This window comes from Trachemys scripta, chromosome 1, assembly GCF_013100865.1.
Source record: "Trachemys scripta elegans isolate TJP31775 chromosome 1, CAS_Tse_1.0, whole genome shotgun sequence".
Classification (NCBI taxonomy): Eukaryota; Metazoa; Chordata; order Testudines; family Emydidae; genus Trachemys; species Trachemys scripta.
Window position 1 is genome coordinate 173,292,608 of NC_048298.1, and position 10,882 is coordinate 173,303,489.

Genomic DNA, 10,882 nt, shown 5'->3' on the forward strand with positions numbered 1-10,882 from the left:
GCAGTTTCTGGAGGAGACAAGCTTTGGGTCATCCTCTGCTTGAATTGCTGCCAGTTTTGCTCGAGTAGGGAAAGACTACTTAATCAGAAGTCACTCAATTCAAAAGGATTTTATGTTATACGTGTAGTCTGAAATTACTGGTGAATGAGTAGTAGTCATTTTAGGTCAGAACTAGGATTACTATGTTGTGATAAAATACACATTATTTTATATATTATTATTATTTATACTGCATTTGCACCTAGTGGCACCATTGTGCTAACCATTGTACAATCATAGAACAAAAAAGTGGCCCCTGCTCCAAAAAGCTTACAATCTAACTAACTTTATTAGAATACAGTATTTATTGTGTGGCCAGTGTAAATTTCATGATGTTCTTAATTATTAATTTCTTTATTTTTAAGTGCTTGGATTTTGTATATGATGTGATTTGTGCGTACACTTATCACTCAGATTACTTAATTGGTTTGTAATATAACAAGGCACATGATGTAATGTCAACAGGCTGCATCTTGTGTACATTACAGAGCTTTTTACATGTTCAAGCTTATCCTCTAGTGACAGAGTTAATGTTTCCTAATAGACATACAATATATAGAGAGACTACTGTGACAGACACTTGATAAATGGTTAGACAGACTGGTGGCCATGCTAAGAATGCTACTCAAAAAACAACCCATAGCATTAACTTGCTTTTGGAAGATTTGTAGTGAGTCTATAACAATTTAAGCAGGTACTGGGGCTCTGAGCACCAATGAAACAAGCAAAGTGAAGAGAGTAGATGCAAATTTGAAGGGAAATGATTGGGGCTAGAGGGGAAGACAGGGAGCAATTGGTTTAGAAATAAGGAAGCATCGTATCACTTTCATCCTACAAACAGCAGCTGGAATTAGAGTATTCTAGAAAAATGCTAAAAATTATTCCATATTTTATATATTCTCCAGAGATCCTTTTCTGGGGTTACATTCCCCTCCTTAATCCCAAAATATTAGTTGATATAGGACGTCATGCAATTCTTTTCAGTAGTGCTTAAATAATGTAGCTGCAAAGACGCAATTAATCAAAATATAGACACCTACTTCCCCTCTCAAGCAAGGCAAAATGGAAAATGCATGAATCAGAAGGAAAGGAGAACAAAACCTAGCCAGTCCCACTCTTGTGGCACAACCATGTTGCTGTCCGTTTCTCACTGACTGTGGATTGGTGGTTGTTGCAGTTTTTAGGGCTGTTCCAGATGGTGCAAGAAAAATCAACTGCCTGAAACAGAAAGCATAAAAATAAAGAAGAGCAATTGTTGATTGTTCAAATCAGGGAGAAAATACCTCTTTGTTGCATAGAAATTATGAGCAACATCATTCCTTTTTCTTTTAGCTGTAGACGTCTTTATAAGAAGATTCCTACAATAATCGCCCCTCAAGGACTGCCATGGGTCTATTGTAAATTGTTGTTTGTTGGACAGTTTCTTCAGGATACTCTAAATATTTCTACTGAGGGGTAAAAAGTAGCAGAAATCCCATTCAAATGGTCAAAAATCTGTCAAGGAGACGGGAACTCTAATTCAGCAGCAACATCTTCCCATCCAACAAATCAGCAGAATCCTATCTGTGTCAACACTAAATAATCTAGGCTCCCTGGGTGAAAATCCAGCTCCACTGAAATCAGTTATAGTTTTGCCATTGACTTCAATAGGTGCAGAATTTTACCCCATAAACTTTGGAAGTCATGGCCATGTGGTGTTGTAAATAGCCTATGTGCATGGCAATATCCATCAACAAACTTCTAAGGAAATACTAACAAATCATTACTGAATCTGTTATGCCAGTTTTGAGATGCTTGTCTTCTAAAATCTAAACTGACACTAAACAACCAACATAAAAATGTGCAAAGCCTTGCATTCTACTGGCCCAGTGAAGAGGGCCATTGTGAAAGACATCCTGTCCCCCTTACATAATAAATGAAGAAAATGATTCACAAAGTAAATTTATTTACCAAATCTATCTATAAAAAGAATGTATTTTTATTATAATAAACTAGGGATTTATATGTGGCATTTGTCTGTCTTTTTCAAAATAGTCAAAATTAACAGAAAATACTTTGAGAGGGCAATTGAAATGAATCATGTCAAACACAGTAAGTCTAGTAGTAACACTTTTGCCTAATTACTAATATAATTATGCTGTTAGGTGAAAAACACCTCATAAGGCCTCCCGGTGTGCAAGGTTAATTTCTTAGATTAGTAGAATCTGACCCACCATCTCAATTTCATAATGCCAGACCAATCTGAAATTGATTTTATATCACCATTGATTATTACAACAACACACGACTTCATCCAATTGAGTTATTGGGGAGAGGAAGCTATCAGAGGGTCATGGACAAAACATCCATCAGAGAAACATTTAGAGTAAATGGACATTGGATTTTTTTTTAAAGTTGTATTTGTATTCAAGGAAATTACAGTTAGCAGCTGTTGATTGTAGATTGCTGAAATAGTCTGACTTTGGCTCTAATTCCAAATGTATAATGAAACCACAAAATGAACTGCAAGAACTAAAAAAAAACCCGGTATACATTGTTTACATTGCTTTGAAAGGGTTTGTTAGTAAAATATATGTCTTTGTTAGTTTTAAAACTACCAGCTTTGGGGTCCATTCTTAACCAAACTCTTGGTCCTGAACAACCCCACAATGTGCAAATGGAGCTAGTTCAAAATGTTGAAGTTAGCCCCTGTCTATATACAAGGACCCAAAACTGCACAAAACTAGGCCTGGTCAGTACACAGTTTTTGCGCTGATACAATTGTGTTGGTTAAGGGTGTGATTATTGCTAAAATAGTTATACTGGTACAACCCCTAGTTTGGATGCAGTTATGCAGGTACAAAGATACCTTATGCCAATATAGATTATTCCCCTGAAGCCATGTCAAAGCATTACAACTTTAGAAACAAATAATTTTATTCATGTGAGTAATCTCTTTGATGCAAGCTTAGACCCCAAAAGCAATTACCTTTCTGGGAGGTTGCAGGGAAGTAGTCAAAATCCATACCCAATTTTTGTAGCTTAAAGTCATCTCTGAAAATAAATTTTGTTACAATTATTTTTGTTTATATTTTGAATCTGTGCATTGAGTTCAACTGTTAGAAAGAGACAGCAGTAGCAAAAACTGCCCTTTGCCTGATAGCAGTTACTGCAGTGGCATTCCTGTGTTCATAGTAGGCTCGTAGGGCAAAATGGGCTCTCACTCCAAAAAGCAAGTCTTATTGACCTGAAGTTGAGGCTGAAGAATTAACACACACACACATAAAACTTTTTCCAGTAAAAGCATTTTAATGGTTGGGTGAGTCTTATTTCCAGGAAGACGACGAAGTGTCTCTCCCTCTCTTCTATTGCTTTCAAACGCTTTGGTTGCAAAGTAAAAAACTGACTCGGCACAATCAGGTTTTCTTTTGAATATATTAAGAATGCTTTTATGTTTTTGTGCCTTTTGAACAATGGCATTTAGAAAAGTGTTATTCCTTACTCCTTCTTCCCTCCCCCCCGCAATCTTTAATTTTAATGTTTCAGAAGCTACAGGCCAGCTCTTCTGCTGGTGTAAATTGGCATAGTTCCACTGAAGTCAATGAGCTATGCTGATTTCTACCAGCTTATGATCTGGCCCTGTAATTACATGGTGCTCCAATGGATAAGACATGTCTCTGTCACATGGATTTGGGTTCTGTCCCAGCTGTGCCACAAATGCCTCCCCTCCTAAGGCCTCAAATATTAGAGGTGGGGAGAGACTTTATCTGGGGCAGTGGAGGAAAAATATGGTTCACTATCTGGGGATCCATCAGGGGAGAGAGGAGGAAGAAGTCAAGCAAATTGTTGGTGCCTCCTTGTGGCATGTTCCCAGTTCAGCTCTTTGTTCAACAGGGAGTCTGAAGCCCTGATAAACTGGAAGTGAATTAGAAGGAAACATCTCTGTGCATGGAGTGATCCTCTCTGCCTAACTGTTGCAGTGCATGGTAGCAGCCCCTTCTTATGGTTGCAGTCTGTGTCAGCAGCCCCACCTAGTGTTTCTGGGGTAGGGGAACTAGGCCCCCAACTTCTGACCCAAGGACCTCTTGAGCACTATAATACAGGAGACCACTACCTGTAGTCCAACTAACACTCTCCAATGATCCTGTTTGTACTGCTCTACCCCGAACTTTGGCCATACACTGTGGCTGGTAGTTGTCTCTGGAGACCTGATCCATGGGTCTCAGCAGTGTAGGAAGTGTCAGCTCCATGCAGCAGACATCCCCCCAGGAATGCCTTCCTGGCATAGTCTCTTTGCAGCAGCAAGTGCAGGTCTGCCTATCTCCACCTGCCACCCTGCTGTGCAGGAGAGACTCCCTTTTAAATTCCTCTTCCAACTGGAACATGTCCAGTAGGTCTGTTGGGACAGGGTTTCCTGGACCCAGAGTTGTTCCTGCACTCTCCAGGGTGTGGTTTATCCACCTCATCACAATTTTCTAAAGAAGCAGGGAAAGGAGTTGGGGCTCCTTATGTCTGGTATAGCAAGGAGACAATCCTTTCTTCTCCATCCCCTTCTCCCTCACACAAGGGAGGGTGGGTCCCACAAACAGTACTGGGACCATGTGGAGCAGAGACATGAGGAGCTGACAGCAGACCCCTATATGAACAGATTACAAAGGAAGGGTGACCTGCACTGGACAAATTATTGCTGGACAGTTCCAAGATTTATTAATTAACAAAGTTGCAGCCTTCTTAAATCACATCCGTGGGGTCTTGTCTTTCTTATTGTGGTGTCTGGTGTTGGGCACTACTGAGCTTTTCCCTTCTCAGGCAGTAGTGCTCTTTTTGGGTTGCTCCTTTTGGGTTGGCCTGAGAAACTCAACTCTGGAATCTTTGGTAACTATTTAAACAATTTTTTTCTCTGGACGTGCAACTATGGAGCTCTATTGAGCAGCCAGAGTCATAACAGGGCAATCTGACCAGCGGATAACTCCAACTCATACAATTCAGGAGACAAACTAAGATTACAGAGTGTGTAGCAGGACCACCTTACCCAGGCAGACTTCAAAATAACTACTGCCTCAGTTTCCCCTCACACAGGCAGGATCTCCTGACCCTCCCAGGAAGGACTTTCTGCCACTCCCAAGTCTCTTTCAGACACAGTTTTACTCTTCAAAACATTAGCAAAACATAAAACAAAGGATCTTGCAGGTTATATCCACTAATAATAGAATCTTATTAACCAGTCAGGGTTCAGATTACATTTACATGCACTATCACAGAGATAACCACTGATATGATGGGTTAACAAGTGCCTTTTGAATACCTCATGACCATACATGACATTTCAACCTACTCAGTGTAGTCTCTCATAACTGCAACATTGTTACCAACTCTTGACCTGAGAAGTCCCTTTTGCATGCTCCAGCCCATAAAGGTCATCCAGTGGGCAGCTTGACTGACAGCTTTAATTTGCACCCACCTTCTATTCTCCTCCCAGCCATGTCTCGAATGGCAGTACAGCCTACATCCCGGACAACTTTCTATGTCACATGGGGCAAGTCACTTTACCGGTCTGTGACTCAGTTACTCCATTTGAAAACTGGAAGTGATATTTGCCTACCTCCCAGGCTGGTGAGTGATTTCACTAAATCAGGATTAACCTCATTAAGGGGAACAAAATTTTGGACCAAGTCCTGTGCATAATCATCTCTGATAGTGTTTTAGCAGGGAATGTAGATGATCTACACCTTTCCACAGCTTTGCCTTCAATGAAGAAAAATAATGAGTTTGTTACTGGCTTACGTAGCTGGATATGGAGCCAATTTATGAGGCTCTGAAGTATTTGTGTGGGCTTCTAAACCTTGGAAACCAGGAAATATCTGTACTTGACTTCAGCCCATAGAGACCTGCAATTGTTTGAGCTCATCTACTGTATACAAAATTTAAGTGTGGTGTTTCAGTCCATATCTTGCACACCATTGGCCTGTCTGAAGTATAAAAAGAAAATGAATTCAACATTAATAAGGATATTCAATAGGAGAAAAGCACTATAACTAAATAGAAGAAAAATATCTAAACCAAAAAATGTGATGAGTTTCTATGAGTTTTACCAACCTTTCTCCTGACTAAGATAACAAAAAATCTCAAACTATATATTCAAAGAAGTCTCAGCTACTTTTATTTTGTTATTAGATGTACTAGAACATCATTAGCACACTTTTGAAAATTGAATGATACTTGGAAATAGAGCAATCAGGTTATTGGTTTTATCTTTTACTACAACCTCAAGTGATTTCTGCAGATTTCCTTGTTACAGACACTAGATGAAGAAAGATGGCAAAAAGGTTAACTCTGGAAAATCTGACACACAAGTAAAAAATCAATGGCAACAGGAAGTTAGGAAATAGGATTCAAGAGAGTCACACAGCACCAGAATACTTTGTATGTGACTGACAAATAGAATAATCACTAGGTTGCTTTGAAGAAAGTACCATAGGAATAGGTGGATGTATACTCCAGAAAATCTAATCGTTTTTCTATGGCAAACAATACCAGTGGAAATAACCAATTTCTATGAATAGAGTGAAAAATAACATCCCAGTCCATAACATTTTCTGATATTTGATGTATTTGACTGCACCCACATTATGTTATCTTATTGGAGGAAGCACCTTACTTAACATTAAATAGCAGTTTGGAACATTATTTTTCTTCATTATATGGGATATGTCCCTTCTTACTGTTAAACCACCACAAATTAAAAACAGCTCTCATGTTCTGAATCAAAAAAAGTTGATATTTAATACGGTAACCGTCACATTTGTCTGATGCCCTTTTCATTAAAAATTCATCATTAAAGTAAAAAACAAGATATTCAGAGCTGAAATCAGCTAAATTTAATTTAAAAACAGAAGTAAAATAATCACACCTATGAGAAAAGATACATATATCTGGGTCTGGTTTACATATATCTGGGTCATTTACACTAAAGCCCTTTAACCTACTCTGGCTGTGTAAAGGACCCTTAATATAAGTAAGTGGAGGCAGGGCGAGGTACTGCCTTTCACCTTTCTCCACCTCCCCACCCAGTGGCTTACAGCAGCGAGCAACATGGAGGAAGTTACTCCTCCATGGCCATTTCAGTTTGAACCCTGTGATAAACAACTACACTCTTAGTATATTTTTTCAGGGGAAAAAAGGATAACTATTTCCAGCAAAGCACAAGTTAGTGTAAGTTTGTTGCCCATAGATTTTGTTCTTTTCTTTAGTTACCAGGTTTCTTTTAAACAGGAATACAGAGTAGTAGGTTCCTTAGTCCTTTCCCCTCTCCCCATTGAGCACTTGTATATGTAGCACACAGGGGATGTCACTGGCTAACATGGGGACTTTCTATGGAAGCTCTTCATAAAATAATGGCCTCATTTTTCTGATGTACTCTTTAGTGATCTAATGTAGAGAGATGGAGAATACATTGCCACTAGTGGTGACATATAATATACGCATGTGTTGGGAATGTTTCAGACACGCAGTGAGGCAGATTTCAGAGTAGCAGCCGTGTTAGTCTGTAACCGCAAAAAGAACAGGAGTACTTGCTTTGGAAAGGAAGATGATATCTGCCTGTATCTGTATGAGTTTTTTTGTGAAGTTAATGGCAGAGATTTCATACCAACCTTCCCATCTTTTGGTAGCAGAATCCAAACAGGGGCCTCCTCAAAGTCTGTATGAGCCATAACACCTCACAGTAGTATATCCATACAAATACACCCCAGCACCACCATATACTCACATTAATATGCTCTTTTTCTCCCAGCCCTCTCCTGTCCCTGATCCTGAGATCAGCCACTCCATTAAGCTACCTTCTCAGCCTCCTTCCCTCTCCTATCATTGGTAATTCTCCCCCCATTACCACCGCTGTCAACACCATCTCTTCCTCTGACACTTCCAACAGCTCTCTCAAATCTGCCATTCTCTTTCCTCTTTCTCAAGAAAAAAACATCTCCTCCTTAGACCCTGTCAGTTTCTCTAACATTTCTTTTCAAAGCAAAGAGCTTGCAAAAGCAGCCTTCTCTCCTTTCTCCAATAACTTTTCAGCAATCTCCTTCACTGATTTTAATCAGGGTTTCTCTCTGACCATAGGATGGACACCTTTTTTCCTCCAATTAGTTAATGGCTTCCTTCTTTCTGCTGCTTTTTCCTTCTCTCACCTCATTCTCCTTGACCTCAGTGCAGCTGGAACTCTGAAATTAGATTAGACATGATCACATGACTCTCTTAGCTAAATAGAAGTCTTTGCAGGGGGTTTTATATTTGGCTCCAAAAATATGCCTGAATTTATGTGATTCTCATTCTGATATAGAAATGCATACCAGGGCTGATTTGCTTGGGTGCATGTCTCTTTTTAATATAAATAAAAGCTAAATATGAGCATAATACAAACTGGAAAAACACACCAGAGAGAGCCAATGTCACATATTTGGTAGCATGAGCAGGCTGGAAACTACATATAAGACTTCCTGTAAAATGCAAAATGGCACTAATTCAGCACCACCTTGTGGAGGAACCTACAGGGGGAGAACTACCACCGAGTGGTAGTGAGAGAGCATATTCTGGATACCTACATTCATAACCATTGTTAAAGATGCAGTCAACTGAGGTTACTGGCATGAAGAAATATTATAACTAAAAGAACTATTCATTCCATACAAAGTGTGTCTATTACCTACGTGCCAGACTATCACTGGAGTTTCAGTGTGGAAAACTCAGATTTTACACAGATTGACAAACCATAGTCTACCAGCAACAATCCTTGGTGAACTAGCACTAGACAAACTTAAATTGTCCTCCCACCCCAGTACTTATTTGCCCTTACTATATTCTTAAGGAGATATTATGGATGTTAACAATGAGCACCCAAAAACTCATCCTCTGCATGTCATTGGTCCATTTTTGATAGCAAAAGTGAAGGCTAGAATTGTGAGAACAGCTGAAAACACCAGTGAGTGAAGCAGAACAGGCTACACCCATATGCAGGAAGTGCAACTAGATTAGCTAGCATATGTAACACTACCAAACAGTTCAATAAGTGACCATCACCTCTACTACAATGGCATCGATGGCAACTGGATCATTTAAAAGTGCTACATCTAAACTTAACCTGTTAACCCAAAAACAACTGGCAATAGTAAAGGCACTAACTGCTACTCATAGTGCTCAGGCCTGTTTCCCTAGAACAACTGGCAGAAGTAAAGCTGTTGCTGTTCTTGATGTTAACACACATGTGGCAGGTGCGAAAGCTGTTGCTTCTTCTTGGCAATAAGATTCTGGCAGCTGCTGGCATTACACAGACAATGATGCCACTTGTACTCCTAATGACAGCCTCTCTGTCCTTTTTGCCACTGCTGTCCCTGCCTTTGAATTAGCAAGAGAGATTTGTTGCTTCCCCACTCTGCTCTAGTACTTTTGTATTCAATATTAGTTCCTTGGACCATGACATTTTGACATCTACCACAGGTCAAATATAGGTTCTCTGAGCTCTTTCCAACTGCTCAGGCACCAACCCACCATCAGCGTCTACTCAGCCTATTGCTGCAGCTGCCAGATCACACAAAACAAAAAAGGCACATTTTGTCTGGTTAGATAATCTGTTTTATGTATTGCCTGAATATATATGTACCAGAAGGACCACTTGTGTAATTGGCTCACATTATGCAGGCGTTAAAGATGATATTTTGAAAGCCACCTGTGTGAAGTTCTAGGTAGAAAATCAATAGAGATAAAAACAAAGGTCCAGATTCTCATTTGCACTAAATCCCCTTTATATTGATCTGGCAGAATAAAGTACTTTTACGTGGGTGTAAACACAAGAGCAATGTAAAAGGGACTTGGGGTAAATGAGAATCTGACCCACAAGCAGCCTGGCAACCTCTGGTTTAAAGAATTACTTGAAAAGAAAATAAGAATCACTTCTTCTGAAATAGTGTTCTAGTGATTCACTTGTTTGAGTTTAGAGGAAGAGTGAAAAGATAAGGAAGCAAAAAGATAAAAACTACAGGAAACTGAAGTGTACACCAAGAAGCCTAATTTAAAAACTTTTTCTAATGGTGTCAAACTTATTCTTTTACACTGACCAGATTATGGACCAAGAGATATCAAGGGATGAGAGCCAGCAGGGCTCCAAAAGAAATGTATTCCTTCATTTCTATTCAATGCCAAATATTAAATGACAATTGGTTTTAAATTGTGTATATCAGATATATCCAAAAGTAGTGCATAACCAGACATATGTGCATATATAAAGGAGTATACCTCTACTATATTATTAAGATTGTTAGCTATAATCACTGTCACCAACTATTATTCAGATCTGTTGTCCTATTTTTCATCCTCTTGCTTCAGTTATTAGTTTGCCATTTTGCTAAAATACAGAATCCATGCTTTGAATCAAGCAACTTTCATGAAGAGCTATATTTACAGCTTCTAAAACACTGTACTCCAAGTAAAGCTACATTATATTGATTCAGAGATGAAAGATACTTTGGTCAAATTAGAGGTGACATGTGGGGGGACACACGGGGTCACTTGCTGCCTCCCAGATTTACTGCTTGGCTTGTACTGAACATGCTCAGTAACACTGCTGAAGCCAGCTGCCCTCACTCTGCCCCACCACTATCAGCAGGCATGGGTCATCTCTGGGTCAGATTTTTCACTAACAAACAGAAGACAACAATTTCACTTCAAAGAATAGTAAAACTTTACACTTCTACAGTGCATTTTGCGCAGTCATCTCAATACTTTATAAACATTAAGGAATCAAGCTTCACAACTACTTAGAGGCACTATCATCCCACTTTACAGATTAGGAAACTGAAGCTCAGGGATGTTA